General features: G+C 35.4%; 2 long non-coding RNA genes across 2 annotated transcripts; both read right to left on the minus strand.

Annotated features, from left to right (window-relative positions):
* Positions 1–1,075: 1,075 nt before the first annotated feature.
* LOC134816757 (uncharacterized) lies at positions 1,076–7,872 on the minus strand. The gene is made up of 5 exons (XR_010160437.1): positions 7,766–7,872; positions 7,348–7,476; positions 3,544–3,650; positions 3,339–3,425; positions 1,076–1,321 (listed from the first exon to the last, which is right to left on the minus strand). It is a non-coding gene; the product is annotated as an uncharacterized LOC134816757 (long non-coding RNA).
* On the minus strand, positions 7,869–8,631 carry LOC134816758 (uncharacterized). The gene is made up of 3 exons (XR_010160438.1): positions 8,331–8,631; positions 8,095–8,188; positions 7,869–7,897 (listed from the first exon to the last, which is right to left on the minus strand). It is a non-coding gene; the product is annotated as an uncharacterized LOC134816758 (long non-coding RNA).
* Positions 8,632–20,451: the final 11,820 nt, after the last annotated feature.

Below are 20,451 nucleotides of genomic sequence, written 5' to 3' on the forward strand. Positions count from 1 at the left end.
AATCATGATTATAGTCCGCTCATTTGAAATTTGAGCGCTTGTCGCATTATTATCATTCTATGATATCGTCTATATTAGATTTAGTTTTTCATTCCTTGGCGGTCCTCATTTATGTGGGATATGTGAGTGTCCCAGTTTATGTACCTTACTTACTGGGCCGCGCTCAGCCTGTCATTCCGCCTAATCTCTATTGTTTACCAACATTAAAGCCTGGGGTCCTCAGGTAAGTACCTTACATGATTTTGAAATATAGTATCAAGGAGAAATAAAACATAAAATTCAGTCATCCGATCAACACTAGAGGTCCTTATGAAATGAAATCAAGACTTCAAACACGTACAATTATTGGCACTAAAGAAGTATTGTCAAGTGTGATTCGTGGTCAGAAACGTATGCCATTCTGTATGTAAGCTACAATTAGGAGGAAACATCAAGATAGTACAATATTAGTATTACAGCTTTACAGATGACAGATAACAAATGTAACTGTCACCAAGATGCAGTTAAGCCTAACGCCTACTTTAGGCCTAACTCTGCGTTGGGCCTTACTGGTTAGGTCTAACTGCATCTTGGTGACAGTAAGCAGTAAGTATAACATCAAAATTTAACTAACCAAATATTTTAAAATTTAACTAACAATGACAGTTAAGACTAGCTTTGCAAATTTAAACTTGGCAATGTTGATACTAATTCGCGGCTTTGTTTTTAATGCCTTATAAACATTGGACAAACATCAAACACAGATGGAATCTTTAAAAGAGATCTCGCACTTTTAGTCATGACATATTATTATTATAAATACCAAACAAGATCTTAAAATTCAAAAGCTAGATTAGCACAAGTGACTAATTTAAAAATACCCGATGGGTAAGGTGCACGGTTCAATACCGGCAGTCATCTTTCTTTCAAATTTTTGAAAAAGTTCGTCCATCTTCTCCCCCACATAGCATGTATTGACTGTTGAGTCTTAACTAGATCTACCGTATTTTCCAGGCTTCAAAGAGTGTAGTTGTTCCATGCTCCAATTAATTCTAATTAATAATAAATTGAATTATAAACACAGAACACTGCTCTCAAGTTTTGAAACTTTTACTCAGCTGTGTGAGAACAACTACAAAAGAACAAGCTGAGATAAGTGCCACAAAAACTCTATCCTAAATTAACAGCCTTCCCGGCAATACAGGAAATAATAATATAACTCAGTAACTTAGAGTCTCGAGTTCATGAATTAAGTTTTTCCAAATCATGATTTGATAAACCGGTGAACAGATAAGTCTTGTAGAACTTGTAACTCTTCACTTTATATATCATCGATCGGGCCCTGAAATATTAAACTCTGTTAATTTATGATCACAATTATATATCTATGGGGCCATCTAATGAGTACGTCTTGCATATATGATATAGGGAGGGGTTGGATTTGGAATTTCGGACAGGGGGATGCCGAGGGGGGAGGGGTGGTTTCTGAAAATCCGGACGTCCGTGGGGCGGGGTACACCTTTTCACACCAGCCAAACAAAGGCCTAAGTTCTCAAATAATTACATGATAAAATTTTATAATGAATAATACGTGGTGATGTGCGCGCGCGACGGCGGACGCGCGAAATATTAATTTGATTTTTGGTTGTTGAAAATGTGTCTTTTTAGCACGATAACTGCCGAAAATTTGCTAGTTGAAACAGATGTTAACTCACCCTGGTTATTTTGTGAAATTTGATTTAGTACATTGCAAACTAGGGCCTCTGACCGAACTTTTGAGGGGCTTCCGGACTTGAGGGGCTTAGGCCCCAAGTTGGCGCTAGCACCCCGCGTTGATGAACGTTTTAGTAGAAGTTCAACTACAAATCGATTGTTTACATTTTACAACTAAGTCAAGTAACGACCACTTTGAGATCTTGCAGATCTTAGCACCATAGCTGTTCATTGTAATAGCCCTCGACTATTGCAGGAGACAAGCCTTAAGCAAGCACCCTGAAATAGGATTTACCATAAAGCCTTATAGGAGTGGGAGAGTCAAGGCGGAGAATGTATATCGGACACAGTTTTTTATCAGCTGTTTATATACAACCACACTTCTGGTATATATACTGAAACGTGAATTATCGGTTTTAATTCATGTCTGCTTTTTTTAAACCATCGAAGGACAGAGAGGATCTCAACAGCTGGTGGACACAGACGGCAACTCCGATCCTAATGAAAATAAACAGATGGATATCGACGCAGATGAACTATCTAAGAAACTGGATGCATCATGCAGCAACAAGCAACAGATGTGTTGACTACACAATGGGGATATGCCCTCATGGAATAAGTGGACGGACTCTCCACCAGGGTAAAACTACATACAGCTACAGCAAGCTTCATCCTAAGCCGCTGTAAAAAGTTTACACGTTTCAGCACTGATTCTAATGAGGGCTGTACTTTAGGTTCAGGATGTCAGCTCTACCACCCAAAGCAAAAACTCGGTTCAACACAAGCAGTGTTTTTAAGAACAATGCACTCTTGTTCATCTGGTGGGAACTAAGCGTGTAAAACCCTCCAAAGATAAAGATACTCGGAAGAAGGACGGCAAATATCCAGGTGGTGAGAGCCGTCCAGATCGGGGATCTTACAGGCGCACTGAGGGTACTTCTGCTGCCAACGAGCCTTCGGAAAAAACGACCGACATGGCAACTCTCAACATTCAACCTCTTTAAATTTAGAGATACATTACAGAACCTACTCAAAGTGATGCAGGCAAACTTTCAGTCGGAAATGATTTCCCTAAAAAATCAAATAAAATAGCAGGTCAAGAGTCGAAATTCAGCAGCTTCTTCCCAACTGCGAACCAGATGCCTCATGCTCAAATGTTCCCGCCAAAATTTTACATACCTAACTTCCTGTTCCATTTGTCTTTGTATCTTTCAACCGGATATTATCCAACTACCAGTATACAATTTACACTATACATTGCACAGTGCAGTGTACACTGTACACCTAAACTCACGAACATGCAGTAGATGAATCCATAAATTTGGAACATGGGGACATCGAAGTATTGGCTGTATTTGAGTGCTGGGAAGCCTCAATTCGGTTTTCTACGATGGAAAAAGTAGTCAGAACGGTCCAAAATTGGTCGAGTGACATATTGGGTACTTGTGGAGATATGAGAGCAGCAAACCCCAGATAAGTTCGCACCAAAGTGTCACTGTTATAGAGAAATGTAGCATAATATTTTGTGCTCCTCTTGATTGCAGTATAATGTCCAACTTCTCAGTGGTATGGGTAACACTATTGTGGCCCTAATATATTCATCACTAAATGTTAAGATCGTAAACAGGGAGACAATTTGGACTCACCCTATGTGTAACCCCATCGTTGATGCTGCCCTCCATGCCAACTCCATAGGTTTACCTCGCATATAGTGATTAGTGATAGACAGTTACCTGAAAGATGAAGTGGTTGGAAAAGTGAACAGACTATATTCAGGGACAAACCGTCCTTTTAATAGGAAAGATGATGTTAGTAGCAAGCATTTAATGTTTAATGCGGTTTTCAGCGAACCTTTTCGTCGTTGAACTTGAGAAGAATTTTCTTTTCGTTAGCACTACGGGACGAAAAACAGGACACCGGAGTTGGAGATTGTTGACACGGAGAAGTCCAGCACGAACCTGGGTAACTTAAATCAGTCTTATGAGGTGGATTAATTTCGTTACTGAACAAATTTCGATATTTTAAAGTCAGTAGTCGGTACCATCTTTTGCGGTTCGATTTTATAGTAGAATTCATAAGATTTGATATCAGAATCTTGCCATAATTCTGTTATACAGTGGACTGAATGACAGTTAATTAACAAGCACGCATATTAGACGACCTGCATTAGTGCAAGATATCACGTGGACCGGTCACGTGCAAAGCATCTTAACTCCTGCACTATCTGGGTAGTTTGTACATGAGAACCCTCGTTACCATGGTTTCTACGCAACTTGTATTCGTTTACATAATTTGCACGTGGGCGGTCGTACATTATACATTATACAGCAGAAATAATTCTTTGAATTATAGTATTGAGAGGTTCAGTTGGTCCTTACTGCTTCAAAGTCAAACACAATATAATCTACAGGCTTTAGTACTTTATAATTATTACTCATGTACGAGTTCTAAATATCATGTAGCTTTATGGACACGTTCATTGAAGTTTGAGGATATTGGTAAATTTCTAAAATAGCGTTTTCGACGATAGTGGCTTAATTTTAGAATCTATTAATCTAGCATGTTCATAAGTTCTGAACATTAGCCACGTGACCCATACTCCCATATGCACCGCTCAGAAATAAAGTGTATTGCTTTTAGGCACTATAATGTAAAAAATGTCACATTTTTGTGACATTGTTTACCATAGTTGCCCGATTAGCATTTTTTGGTCTAAAATATAGTAGATTAGGTCAATATAACAATTATGATTCAACATTGGTTAAAGGGCAGTGATCGAACGGCTTTAAGGCAATATTTCGTAAACTTTGTCACACTCAGAATACGAGACCTCTTTTCTACTGTGAGGTGTCCTCAAAACCCTTTCAACTCATTATTTGATGGTTCTTCTGCCAATCATAGCCCTAAAATATGTTGTTTTGAAAAGTTAGCAAATACATACACTTGGTTATTGGGAAATGATGTAAATTCTGTCACATAATATGGAATTTGATATATAATCTGAATTTATATCTGATTTTGGTTCGGAAGGCGGGAAAACTCTATATAAGGACGATACACGGATACAGTAGATTCAAGTATAGGGCAGTTGTTGTAAACATCGTCACAAAATGATACGACATCGTAAATAGGTTACATTTTGCAGGAAAACTCTATATAAGGACCATACACGGATACAGTTGATTCAAGTATAGGGCAGTTGATGTAAACATCGTCACAAAATGATACAACATCGTAAATAGGTTAAATTTTGCGGGAAAACTCTATATTTAAAGGACGATACACGGATACAGTTGATTCAAGTATAGGGCAGTTGATGTAAACATCGTCACAAAATGATACAACATCGTAAATAGGTTAAATTTTGCGGGAAAACTCTATATAAGGACGATACACGGATACAGTTGATTCAAGTATAGGGCAGTTGATGTAAACATCGTCACAAAATGATATACGACATCGTACATAGGTTAAATTTGGAAACAATGATTATAGAATGAAATAGTCTGTGATTAACATAATATTACGTACATTATAAAATGGGCAGTGGTTTTTATATTTCCTCTGTATCAATCATTTCAGACTGTAATTAGGACTGTTCACGTGAAAGAAATTGTATCTAAATTTTACAATGACGTACGCGTAAGTGACGAAATTTACATTTCTTGACCCTGTTTTGAAGAACCATACCTCGGTTAGAATTCAATGTTCTTCCAGGAATTATTGGTTGATTATTGTTCAGCAAATTAGAACTCAAGTTTAACAATGCTGAGTTTAATTTTACTAAGTTACTGAAATGTGACAGAATTCACCTTTTCTGCCCCAACAGTACAATAATTTCAATGTGATGAAAAATTGGCATGGGTTTCTACATTTCTTGTATAAATGCATTCCAACTATAATAAGGACTATTGATATGAAAGAAAATCTATCTAAATTTTAAAATGACGTATGTGACGAAATTTACATTTCTTGCCCCTATTTTGAAGAACCATACCTCAGTTAAAATTCAATTTTCTTCCAGGAATTATTGGTTGATTATTGTTCAGCAAATTAGAACTCAAGTTTAACAATGCTGAGTTTAATTTTACTAAGTTACTGAAATGTGACGAAATTCACTTTTCCTGCCCCAACAGTATAATTTCGATGTGATGAAAAATTGGCATGGGTTTCTACATTTCTTGTATAAATCCATTCCAACTATAATAAGGACTATTGATATGTAAGAAAATGTATCTAAATTTTAAAATGACGTATGTGACGAAATTTACATTTTTTGCCCCCTATTTTGAAGAATCATACCTCGATTATGATATAATGTTACTTTATCACCATATTACCTATGTCGATAAACTAGTTATTTTGCCAACAAATAGCAAATAAAGTTATCATATTTTTTTTTGTGACGAAATTTACAAATTTTTACCCTGTTCAGGTGTTGAAATTTATCCAATGTTAACATATCACTGCCATATAATAATTTATATGACCGGCGTATGGTTGAAATATTGTTAATTGATCCATAGTACGTAATATAGGGTGTTTAAGTTGGTATACTAATATTTACTCAATTTCACACATGTGTTGAGATATCATACAAATTTATGTGACTAAATTTACCTATTTCTGCCTTCTGTATTTGTATTTGCCTATAACAATGAAATATGTGAACAATTCCAAACACATTCAGCTCACAAAATAATGCTACATTTTTCGGCATTTCTTGTCAGGATGTCATAAACATCCCTCATATAAATTTCTTAAATGTGTGACGGAGTTTACATGATGCTACCATTTAACGAAAAAAGTCGCTAAATATGTAGATAATAGTCATATGCAACTATCCTATAAATTGGAAATTCAAAAATTTGGTCAAACACGGCAACAAGGGGTCCATATAAACTCTGTCACGTTTTTATAGTGTGACAAAGTTTACAACTCACTGCCGGCCGCATTTAAACGATATCTTATCGTCTGATAAAGATATCGTTATGCGACAAAGTTTATCTAGAGGATGAAACGATTATCCTAACCATGGAGGGTTTATATAGTGTCATAGTGTGACACATTTTACATCATCGTGCCATTCAGTAGGGTCACTAATATTTACCAATATCCTCAAACTTCAATGAACCTGTCCTTATATATTATAGAATATTCGGTGCAACCATATTTTACTTTGAGCAAACAATTGTACCTATATATTCTCATCGTTGAGAGTAGTAGAATATTCTATATAACGTGCTCCGGAACTCCGTTATTATCCAACTTTTAACATAATATACATTTTAGAGGCAGCTTCTAATTTTAGCATGTTTGGAACATCATAAGAAGGGAAGCTTTGTTAGTAAGGGGTATTGTTTACTTTTACGCGATCGTGATATATATGACCAACAAATTAAGATTTAAAATATTTCTCACGGTAGCAAATATTTTGTAATGCAATGTAACTTCGCTTCCTTTTCATAACATAAAACCGCAGTACTAAACACAGCACTTATATCGACTCAGCCCTGCTCATTAATTATTAACACTAGCTGCAGGTATAGCTTATAATTACAAGAATGTTAGTTCACATGTCCATGTCCATCTACACTTTAATGAAAAGGATTATTGCTAAATAAATGGCCCGCTTGTAACTGATTTTAAACAGACCTGGTATATAACTTTCCATTAAGTTCCTTTGATAGTAAGTCTAGCCAATCTTCGAGCAGTATCCGTGGCATCCGTACTAACGTCAACACACTCTTTCATAAAGTACAGTACTGGAACCAAATTTACGATCTGAAGAGTAAATATCACAATAATTTACAGAAATTAGCTGAAACCTACTTGTCAGTTATATCAATTTACAATATATAGTAATCTGCTAGGGCTTTCCTAATATTGATTATACGGTCCGGTTGAGTACACATTCTAGAACAATACCAGTTTAACGATATTTTAATTCAAATTCTACTCTATTCTTCTATTTCAGTCTGTTTCTAATATGAGCATTGCTCCTCGACCATCTCAAGTTTAATTGTTACCAATTTAAAACGAAAAGTGCTGCAGTCTTCAATCTAAAACTGACCTGAACACTGAAGGCGGCAATGCTTGACATCTTGTTAGTATGAAGTATCCCTTCATCAGGTTCAGGAGAGGTGTGCGGGGATCTTTATTAGCAGGCTTTCCTGCTTGTCGATAATTTCAACACTAGGGCAACCTAGAAACAAACACAATTAACTCATAATAGTAAGAGGACATAAATTAGACCATGCAGTACGATGTTAACACTGCGATGTTAACACTGGACGGTTACATAGCGAATGTAGTTGATTAGAATTCCTGCAATTCAAGCAGTTATTCGCATACAAAATCTTTGAAAAGCGAAGCGGGATATGTACAGGAATCTTAACTTACTTTTTGTTTGGTTGCCACCTCTTGGCAAAGAATGCAGTTATCTAGCGTAAAGTTGACCCGAGAAACGTTATTATTTAGACAAGATTATAGTAATCTGAAAGTGAGGACGGTTAGATTAAATTAACAGATTACGAAAGTAAAAAGTAAGTTAGATTGAAATCGAATTTCTAACAATTTTTATGCACAAATATTCATGGCATGCGAGTATAAAAGTTGTACAAAAAGAGCACACGTACCTTTCGATTGCAGTTCACGAATGAACAATGTGAGAAATCTTTATCTATCGGGCATCCCTGGGGAACGCAGGGCGGGCCTACACCCCACACACTTCGAGTTCAAGTCTTCCTCCACAGCATTCCAATAATATGGTACAGTAGAATGATCCCAGGGGCGAAGCAAAATAGGGAGTGGCAGCGCGACAAAGTTGGCAACAATATGATCGTAAGGGTCTTAGCTAGTACTACCATATTCCGTTGCGAAATCGTTGTGAACAAACAAACCGATCCGATTCCAACCACAAACGGAACTCTACAAGCAATATAGATTTAGAGTTCCTACAATTACCCATAGAAACGTAACGCTTGCGGAGATATTCAAATATTAAAAATGTACAGCATTTAGTGTTTTGAGCCGCGCATTTTTTGAACTTTTGTCGCGCGTGTTTATTTACACAACTATTTAGCGAATGTAATCACAAATCTAAATATCGAAAATATGAGATTCCAGATTCTTAATTTCAAAATTTATGTTTCTTCATACTTAAATAGGTGGCACTAATATTTGTCATTTATTTTGCACGATACGTGCTTTTAAATTTTAATAAGTGTAATGAAACTATAAATTTACTTTATCATTTATATATTACTAGCAGGAACCCGTCTAACCCTAAAGTGGTGTCAAGACTCAAGAGACTAAAATAATTATTACCTATTTAATTCGCGTTTTTGACACCACTTGGGGGTCCAAATTTTGGGCTCTAAAACTCCTATTTCTTGGCCAATTTTTTATTTTTTCATGCTGATTTGAAGGCCATTAAAGCATTTGATCCGTCAAAAAAGTTTCAGTTGTATATCTTTTACGGTTTTTGCGGAAAGTCGTGTTAAAGTTGATGCCGTGGTGTCAGTAAAATGGCACGGATAAATAAATATATATATATATATATATATATATCGTCTCGCTTTATATATAGTAAGATGATTTTGGCCTAATAACTTGGTGAATTAAAACTTTGTGATCGCAATGGATTTTTGAAATTTACTTGTGATATCATTATTTCTGCCGCAACATTGTGATTTTCAATAAAAATTATCGATAACTAGAACTTACAACATATAAGGACGCGCGCGATAAAATTACAAAGTTATAATGAATAATTCATATATAAACAGTTTTTTCAATTAGTAATTTACAATGGAAAAGGTTGTTATATATTAAAATAAAAATAAAAGCGACCAAATGAATCAACTTCAACACGGGACAAAAAGTGATGTACATACAATTAGCATTGCAATGTGCATGTTTAATTTTACAATGTGTTTTAAATACAAGTAATCATATTACTTATATTATGTATTATATAACGGCATAGTCATACTAATTCATATAAAAAACAGCAATTGCACATCAAAATTCCCATCAAATGTCAAAAATTAGAAATTTAATGCAGTATAAATATTAACAATAGTTATATGCATGGTTGATGTTGAACTAAACTGTGCAAAAGCTGCGCGCGCAATGCAAACTACAAGCGTTTAGTTGCAAATCAAGGTCTACCGAACTTTGTAGGGCGCGAAACGTTTTTATCTTGACGTGTTTGCGCGTCCTGAGTAATCAGCTCGCGGTGGGCAGCTTCTGTAAACTGAAATTACTACCAATCCAAGTTGAGGCAATCAGCCGACGCGCGGCTTTTATGGTTATATATGATATGTTTAATCTGTAATAAAGATCAAAATTCAAATTTGTTTCTCTTAAAAAAATTTGTTTCTCTATTGATTTGAAAAAGCGAGCGACCGATTTCATTCTCGGTATCAATTTGCATTAGCGGACTGTTCCTCAAATTAATATCATTTCCTTTTGTTTGGAAAAGAGAGACACTGGCAGCGGTACACTCTACCCATGATTATGGGTTTTGGTCAAATCACAATGTTGGCAAGCATAACCGTTGCCCTTATATTCACAACACTATGTACCCCCTATACTATTATATCCCCTTTATTGTTTTCCAGGCATTAAGACTCATCGAAAGTAGTTCAGCAGGTATATTTAAGTTCAAAACATTCTAATTCAATGTTAAAGATGACAGGAATAAGAAATAGTTATGTGGAGGTTTTTAAGAAATTTGCGCAAAATACGCGCCAGCATGTTATACGAAATTAGGTAAAAAACCCAAAATCGCCATATTCAGGTGCCTTAAAAACCATGTTAAAATTGAGTTAGAGATCTGAAACTTTGCAGAGCGTCTAGACCTTGTCCAAATCGACTGTAAAAAAAATTTCATGTTGCAGGAGTATCGGGAAGTGGGTTTTCTGGAACCCCTGTTTTACAACAGATTGTCGTGAAGCTATATATGTATATATATATGTATATATGTATAGACGCTTTTGCAGTAAATTGTAGCCTACATTTAAGTGTCCGTAGATTCAAAAGTATAAAAGATACAGTCATTTCGAACCACAGGTTTTAAAGATAATTGTTTATACTTTAGTTTAAATTATATCGAAAAATAATTTATCGTCATCATCATCACTTGATGACGTCATCAATTTAAGTGTTTTTAAAACTTGATTTTTGACAAAATAACAACTTTTCAAATCGATTTTAAAGCATTAAGGAGTAATTTTATTCAAAATCTGAGGACATTTTCACCTTAGATAATTGTTCAAGCATTCTGAAAATCTACCGGAAAGTTTTCCTACCTTGCTCCTTCATAAAGATATTCGCTATTGAAGTTTGTGCTTTTTTGAAGAATAATTTTATAAAAACACAAAAGTTGTGAATTAGTATTCTCTGGTGTTGGGCCATCCCTTGGGTTGTGGAGCTCAATTTTGCTTCCTAAAGGTCTAAATTGTGTTATAGGCTAGTTTTAAAGTTGAAAATCGAAAAGTTGCACACGTGGGGACACGCCCAAATTCATTTAAAATAGCTAAAATCACTAAAAATTGTTATTTTCACGATTTTTACCAACTTTGGAGTCCCGTTGTGATCCAAGTTCTTTTTGAAATCTTCTGAAACTTTTCATGCTTATCAAACTATATATTAAATAACACTATGCAAAAATTTATGGTGATTCAATATTTTATGCGCACGCAACGTCCGCTCAAAGTTTGCACGTGCGAAAGGTGAGAATTTTGCTCATTCGTGATTTCGAATATATTCTGCTTTCCCACGATATTAAAATGGCATTATATATGAATTTAATGCCAACTTGAATGAGTAAAAAGTGCTATATTCAGTCTGTTATTGACAGATATGCCTACCTAAACACAAGGAAACGTTTTCAAAGGTAAAATTTCGAAATAGTTGAAATTACCTCCTTATTAAGTTTCGACTGTGTAAATTATCCTGACATTATAATCAAAAAGAGATGATATTTGACCAAAACCCATGATCATGGGTAGAGTGAACCGCTGCCAGTGTCTCTCTTTTCCAAACAAAAGAAAATGATATTAATTTGAGGAACCGTCCGCAAATGCAAATTGATACCGAGAATGAAATCGGTCGCTCGCTTTTCCCATTCATTCACGGCTTACGTATTGTAATAAAGCTTATTGAATGGGAAAAGCGAGCGACCGATTTCATTCTCGGTATCAATTTGCATTTGCGGACGGTTCCTCAAATTAATATCATTTTCTTTTGTTTGGAAAAGAGAGACACTGGCAGCGGTACACTCTACCCATGATCATGGGTTTTGGTCAAATAACGTAATATATATATGTGAACGACGGACGACCCAAAGCAAAGCAACGATCCTATACGAGCTTGAAATATATTTCTTTGTTTGTTTTCCACTTTGCTCTTGTCTCATGCTGTTCAACTACAAAATATGTGTGAATGTTATAATGATATATTCATATTAATATTATGTATTGAACTCATGGACTCACTTGTTAAGTAAGTTAGTAAAATTGTAGACTTAGCGGAGAGATAAAAGGGATGATGATTAATCACTCTACACTCGACTGTCACGTGACTCTTTAAACACGTTCTCTTGGTGGCCCTGAATGACTTTTCGAAATCCTATTATAGCCCTCTAATCTGATCTGATCTCAACTTTAACATCTAACCTTAACCCGATCTCTAACAAAAGCATATGCTGATGTTATATGGACACGTTCATTGAAGTTTGAGGAAATTGGTAAATTTCTAAAACAGCGTTTTTGACGATAGTGGTTTAATTTTAACATATATTAATCTAGCGTGTTCATAAGTTCTGAACATTAGCCACGTGACCCATACTCCCATTGTCATACGTTGTATGACCCGCCGCGCACGAAGTGCGCGGCTCCCCCTGTAGCGTCGCTACAGGGGGACGCCACTATAGTGAAGCGACCGTGGGGGTCACCACGTGATACAAGCGCCGGAGTATATCATCAAATGTATTGACATCAAAAGTCAACCTGTACGTGTACTAAGAACTGAAGAAGACTATTTCCTCCTAAATGTTCCTCCTATTTCAAACTATAGTAAAACCGAGAGAAGTTTCAGCTACTGCGGACCCTCTGTTTGGAATAAGCTTCCTTATCAATTGAGAACACTAACCGATATCGTCTTATTTAAAAAGAAACTAAAAACTCATCTCTTTGAAAACGTATTTGTATAAGTATCATGTATTACCTTTCTCATAAAATCCATACTTCATAAAAATAAGTTCTTATGTACATGTTACTCATGAGTCGCTTTAGATGGTTTGAACTGAATCTTTGGGTTTTGAGTTCTTTATGGCTATAAAGCGATGTATAAATTCCTACTTATTATTATTATTATTATATCAACTGCCCTTATTATTATTCAATGAAACAAGAAATTTTCAATGAAACAAGAAATTTAATTTTAGCACATTTTACAGAATAAAAGATGTAAAACAATTCATAAAATATAATGCCCATTTGGTGTATGACTTTTTGTCCTTGACTGCTAGTTTGGTTTTGGAAGGACAGGTAACTAACGGGGCAAGGAATGCGCGTGCCTGAAAGCTTTTGCACACACCGAAACGCTAGTTCAGTTAGGTTTTTAGAGACAGGGCTCATTTTAGGACTAGAAGAAATTTGTTAGTAGACATTAGGGGTTCTGTTTATAGATGTTACTATAGGTTGCAGTCTTGTTGTGACAAAAAGTCTACATTAAAACATGCTTTAGATTATATTGTGTGGTTCAAGGATATAAAATGTGGCTTCAAGGTGTATATTAAAGAGCTTGCGAAAGATTATGGCCTTTGTATCAATGGTTATAATAAGCTATAAATATCTTAAACTATACAGTGCTAATTAAAAATTTCTTTATACTTCATTCTCAGATTAGATTTAAGAATTCAAAAAATATACATTTATTTTATTAATACCTTCTCACACATTCTTTACTCACAGGACAAGACTTGGAAAACAGTAGCCTAGAGGAATTTAATTGAGATGTGTGTGAACAGCCAGTTATAATGTTTGGAAAATAATATTTGTGCAGTCAAAATCTTTCACGGTCCAATCAAGCAGGGCGTGGTTATGCTGATTGGCTAATAGCGCACTTTTAAGTTTTCCTCGCAAGCACATTACACTAGTAGTAAAGTCAGTCATTCTGAACTTTGGGGTTAAAATGTTAAAAATTTTGGTTGACCTAGTGTTGTGGTTGTCAGGTGGGTCTACCTGACAGATAAGAAGGCAGGGTTTCCTCGACGAACATGTGTAACCCTCATATAGGGATATTGGAGCACGGAATTTCATTATCTTGTAGAGCTCGAGGTAACTGTGGTATGTATAGAGATTTTGTATAGCTAGAATATTATTATGCTTGAATATCGGTTTGGTGTGTTCTTTTATGAAAAATTTTTGGTCAAGTTTCTGGTGTCCTATAGGCCTAGTTGTATCACGTGGTGACCCCCACGGTCGCTTCACTATAGTGGGTGTCATCCGAATTGCGAGATTCACGAGAAATCTCAGGTGCAACTGGACGAGAAGAACTCGCGTGCGCGGGGCAGTAGACTCAGTACTAAATTGTTACCGCGTGTACGGGAGAGTCATCTCAGAAGGTTCTAGACTATTTGATTTTGAAGTTACATGTTAAATTCTTTGATGACGTGATCGTTGACTGGAAAGCTAAACCCTTACTTTTTACAATTTTCTAACTAGCAACACTTTCTCCTTCTTATTCTTATTTTAGTATGAACACTGAAGTCTCGGTAGATTGATTATTTTTGAAATGTCGATACTTGGATAAGACGAGAAAGCATCTTTCAAATTAAATAAGTTAATCCGGCATTTTAATCAGAAAAAATATTCCAAATTCAATCAGTAAAGCCAGAATTTTAGTCACGATATTTACGATTTACAAAACTCACCTCATATAACTCAAAATTGTATTATTGGTATCCTTATATTAATGTATAACACAACTAAAATTCATCTGCAATATAAATTAACATAGATCAGTGCTTCAAAGAAAAAAGATTGATATCAGACGGTTTCCGGTTCAGCAGCCAAATCTCTGGACTGGTCTCCGGTACTCGCTTACTACTACTAGTCATTTGTGACAATACATAAAGTGTGGTATGTGTTAGATATTTATACGAGGGTCTTTGATAAAAAACAGAGGCAAACCGAGGAATTGTCCTCCTGACCAAGGCCGAGGAAAAATCGCTATTCCTCGGTAAAACAGAGGCCAAGGTCGACCCTTGTATTTACATAGCATACTCTAGAGTCTAGATCTATAAAACGAAGTAAGAGTTACCACGTTACTCTTTTATCTCTCCGTTAAGCCTACAACTCCGCTAACTAACAATTGAGTATGAGGTCAATTAATTAATGTCCACAGGTGTGGATTATAGAAATTACATTCAAACATAATTGAACAGCATGAGACAAGCGGAGAACAAACAAACGAATAGATTTCAAGCTCATAACGGATCGTTGCTTGATATTGGAGATTTCAAAACCTTAGTCCGACAGTCTAAGTTCTCTTGTCGAACTTAAGTGAGTGTCGAACTTGAGTCCAGATACAAGATAGAGCACTTTGGTTCGAGTTCGACAGAGTCGAATCTTAGGGTTTGTCGAACTACAGTATAAGTGACGAACTACAGTGCGTGTCGAACTTGAGTACGTGTACCTAATTTACCATGGTTAAAACATCTTCAAACCGTAAAATGTGCAAAAAAAACTACATTTAAAGGATCCTCCAACATTGTCTACAGCGGGCAATATCCTTTATTTCATAATCACTCAATTCTTCGGAAGTATTCATAACCAAATTACGATCTTTAACATCGTCCATCAATAATTTAAGGGAACTTTTGCCGAAACAACCTATACGCCCTTTTAATTTTGACAGGGCAGCTCAGAAGTAAATGGTTCTTTAAGACAAAACATAGATAAATCTAATCCCTTTAAAATATGCGGCTCAGTTACTGGCACGTTCTTACCAAGACAATTTAAATATACCATCTAGCTTATTCATAGAACACATTTCGGAATACTTAGTGGTCTTAACATTCACCCTAGGCAGAACATCTGGGTGATCATGACTATTGTTGAGAATTTTTGAATCTGAGAATTGACCATTTTCGTCGGGAATACTTAAAATTGTCTTTCTCTGCTGGAGGTTGAGGTTCTGCTGTATGTTGAGGATCTGTTGAGGATGGGGATACTTTTATGAAGTAGGGATTAGGAAACGAGCTGCGGAGCAATATCTGTTCATCCAGCTCGGCCTTCTTCTTGTTAAGGTTAATCAAATTGGTCCTCTGACTGTCTTTTTTGGCTCTATCTTTGGATTTCTTCAGTCTCCTGAAATATATTATGTCACATTAGATTATTCATGATACGTAAAGATTTGTTTAAGCATACCCAAAAGGATTTATTTTATATTAATAGCTCATTAATATAATCCAGCATTGGATCTATTTGAAAAGTAACTTAAAACAACATGCAGAGCGACCAATATCGACTGAATCAATGCTTGGTAGCACAAACCGGAGGTTAGAAATGAATACTTGACCACATGGTCACTTGCAACATATATCACATACCTTGGTTTTACATTTCCTTTTCAATAACTAAATCAGAGTGACCTCCAATCTCCATAGATGATCAAACGCATGGCCCAACATATAATCGACGAGAATTTTCAAATGATTTTCGGCATTTCAATTCTTGCAGCGGTTGCTGAGTTTCTGAAAAATAAATCATTATAAAACATTATTGGGATTTAATATTGTCTGAAATATTCGAATTTTCGAATGTTGACGACAGACTTCTCGAATGAATAGTTATAAATATTAAACACGTGTGTAACGGGACTTTTGGCCCCCTCTATTATTCCTAGTATATCTATAATATTAGAGCTATTCTGGTGTATCTGAACAACATTAGAGCTACTAAAGTCTGGTGTATCGTAACAATATAAATACTAGTGAAGTATGGTGTATATTAACAATATAAGAACTAGTGACGTCTACGTCTGGTATAACTCCACAATTATAATAGTAGAGCTAATAAAGTCTGGTGTATCTGAACAATATTAGAGCTAGTAAAATGTGGTGTATCTGGTGTATATTATAGAATAGCCATTCTTTATTAGTTAATATAAATTAATTATGAAACTCTAATACCCTGTGGTTAACGTTTTTCAGTTTCAGCCCTTTCGACTTAGTAATTCCTGATAACTAAAAACTACTTTTATCCGTGTTTTAAGCTATTCCAATCATTTTGAGCCTATAAAAAGTTTTTAAATTTTTGCTCATTAGCTTATTGCTTATTATCCAATTAACTGATTATCTTACGTAAAATTGTCTTCCTGATTATATGAACACCCTCGATAAATCTGCAACCTTTAACGATGTTCACAACTAAAGTTATTTGACAAACAAGAAAAGCGGTTAAGTGGCAAAAAGTGGCCTTATATATATACAAGGTGGCCTTAATAGCTCAATCACTGAGTGCCCAATTGAAATAATTCTTTCTGGTATGACTTACTACCACCACTAGTTCGAGGAATTTGTCAAATCGATAAATATTAGAGTTCATTTTTTTCAAATGAAGGTTCATTTTTGCATTAATTTGATATAGTTTTTATATAATAGTTTTGATAGTCGAATCGAGCTAAATTTTATTGAATTGTGTTTGGCCATTCGAATTACGTTTGTCCTGAAAAAATTAGAACTGTAACTTCTTAGATGACAGAGATATGAAGCATAACGAGTTTATTCATTACGTGTGATCAGGAGATTGGTTTACCTAATCACGTGATTAGGTAAACCGAGGAATTGTCCTCCTGACCAAGGCCGAGGAAAAATCGCTATTCCTCGGTAAAACAGAGGCCAAGGTCGACCCTTGTATTTACATAGCATACTCTAGAGTCTAGATCTATAAAACGAAGTAAGAGTTACCACGTTACTCTTTTATCTCTCCGTTAAGCCTACAACTCCGCTAACTAACAATTGAGTATGAGGTCAATTAATTAATGTCCACAGGTGTGGATTATAGAAATTACATTCAAACATAATTGAACAGCATGAGACAAGCGGAGAACAAACAAACGAATAGATTTCAAGCTCATAACGGATCGTTGCTTGATATTGGAGATTTCAAAACCTTAGTCCGACAGTCTAAGTTCTCTTGTCGAACTTAAGTGAGTGTCGAACTTGAGTCCAGATACAAGATAGAGCACTTTGGTTCGAGTTCGACAGAGTCGAATCTTAGGGTTTGTCGAACTACAGTATAAGTGACGAACTACAGTGCGTGTCGAACTTGAGTACGTGTACCTAATTTACCATGGTTAAAACATCTTCAAACCGTAAAATGTGCAAAAAAAACTACATTTAAAGGATCCTCCAACATTGTCTACAGCGGGCAATATCCTTTATTTCATAATCACTCAATTCTTCGGAAGTATTCATAACCAAATTACGATCTTTAACATCGTCCATCAATAATTTAAGGGAACTTTTGCCGAAACAACCTATACGCCCTTTTAATTTTGACAGGGCAGCTCAGAAGTAAATGGTTCTTTAAGACAAAACATAGATAAATCTAATCCCTTTAAAATATGCGGCTCAGTTACTGGCACGTTCTTACCAAGACAATTTAAATATACCATCTAGCTTATTCATAGAACACATTTCGGAATACTTAGTGGTCTTAACATTCACCCTAGGCAGAACATCTGGGTGATCATGACTATTGTTGAGAATTTTTGAATCTGAGAATTGACCATTTTCGTCGGGAATACTTAAAATTGTCTTTCTCTGCTGGAGGTTGAGGTTCTGCTGTATGTTGAGGATCTGTTGAGGATGGGGATACTTTTATGAAGTAGGGTCTAGGAAACGAGCTGCGGAGCAATATCTGTTCATCCAGCTCGGCCTTCTTCTTGTTAAGGTTAATCAAATTGGTCCTCTGACTGTCTTTTTTGGCTCTATCTTTGGATTTCTTCAGTCTCCTGAAATATATTATGTCACATTAGATTATTCATGATACGTAAAGATTTGTTTAAGCATACCCAAAAGGATTTATTTTATATTAATAGCTCATTAATATAATCCAGCATTGGATCTATTTGAAAAGTAACTTAAAACAACATGCAGAGCGACCAATATCGACTGAATCAATGCTTGGTAGCACAAACCGGAGGTTAGAAATGAATACTTGACCACATGGTCACTTGCAACATATATCACATACCTTGGTTTTACATTTCCTTTTCAATAACTAAATCAGAGTGACCTCCAATCTCCATAGATGATCAAACGCATGGCCCAACATATAATCGAAGAGAATTTTCAAATGATTTTCGGCATTTCAATTCTTGCAGCGGTTGCTGAGTTTCTGAAAAATAAATCATTATAAAACATTATTGGGATTTAATATTGTCTGAAATATTCGAATTTTCGAATGTTGACGACAGACTTCTCGAATGAATAGTTATAAATATTAAACACGTGTGTAACGGGACTTTTGGCCCCCTCTATTATTCCTAGTATATCTATAATATTAGAGCTATTCTGGTGTATCTGAACAACATTAGAGCTACTAAAGTCTGGTGTATCGTAACAATATAAATACTAGTGAAGTATGGTGTATATTAACAATATAAGAACTAGTGACGTCTACGTCTGGTATAACTCCACAATTATAATAGTAGAGCTAATAAAGTCTGGTGTATCTGAACAATATTAGAGCTAGTAAAATGTGGTGTATCTGGTGTATATTATAGAATAGCCATTCTTTATTAGTTAATATAAATTAATTATGAAACTCTAATACCCTGTGGTTAACGTTTTTCAGTTTCAGCCCTTTCGACTTAGTAATTCCTGATAACTAAAAACTACTTTTATCCGTGTTTTAAGCTATTCCAATCATTTTGAGCCTATAAAAAGTTTTTAAATTTTTGCTCATTAGCTTATTGCTTATTATCCAATTAACTGATTATCTTACGTAAAATTGTCTTCCTGATTATATGAACACCCTCGATAAATCTGCAACCTTTAACGATGTTCACAACTAAAGTTATTTGACAAACAAGAAAAGCGGTTAAGTGGCAAAAAGTGGCCTTATATATATACAGGGTGGCCTTAATAGCTCAATCACTGAGTGCCCAATTGAAATAATTCTTTCTGGTATGACTTACTACCACCACTAGTTCGAGGAATTTGTCAAATCGATAAATATTAGAGTTCATTTTTTTCAAATGAAGGTTCATTTTTGCATTAATTTGATATAGTTTTTATATAATAGTTTTGATAGTCGAATCGAGCTAAATTTTATTGAATTGTGTTTGGCCATTCGAATTACGTTTGTCCTGAAAAAATTAGAACTGTAACTTCTTAGATGACAGAGATATGAAGCATAACGAGTTTATTCATTACGTGTGATCAGGAGATTGGTTTACCTAATCACGTGATTAGGTGACCCCGTTAACCACCCCGTTAAACATTATGGGAATTGTTAAGGGTGCCCAATTAAGGTGTCGTGTCACGGTGTCACATAATCACCCAGTCAATATTGTTAACAAGATACAGAAAATGCTTGATAACTTGGTCATTTCTAATCCGTTTTGCCTCATGTTTTCGGATCATATGCAACATTTAATAATCTACCGTCTCTGAAAAAATAGGCGTTCAGCATGTTCAGAGAAAACAATATAGGTGTTTTAATATTGAATGGG

The sequence above is a fragment of the Bolinopsis microptera genome, chromosome 6 (assembly GCF_026151205.1).
Source record: "Bolinopsis microptera isolate Bmic1 chromosome 6, MBARI_Bmic_1.0, whole genome shotgun sequence".
NCBI lineage: Eukaryota > Metazoa > Ctenophora > Tentaculata > Lobata > Bolinopsidae > Bolinopsis > Bolinopsis microptera.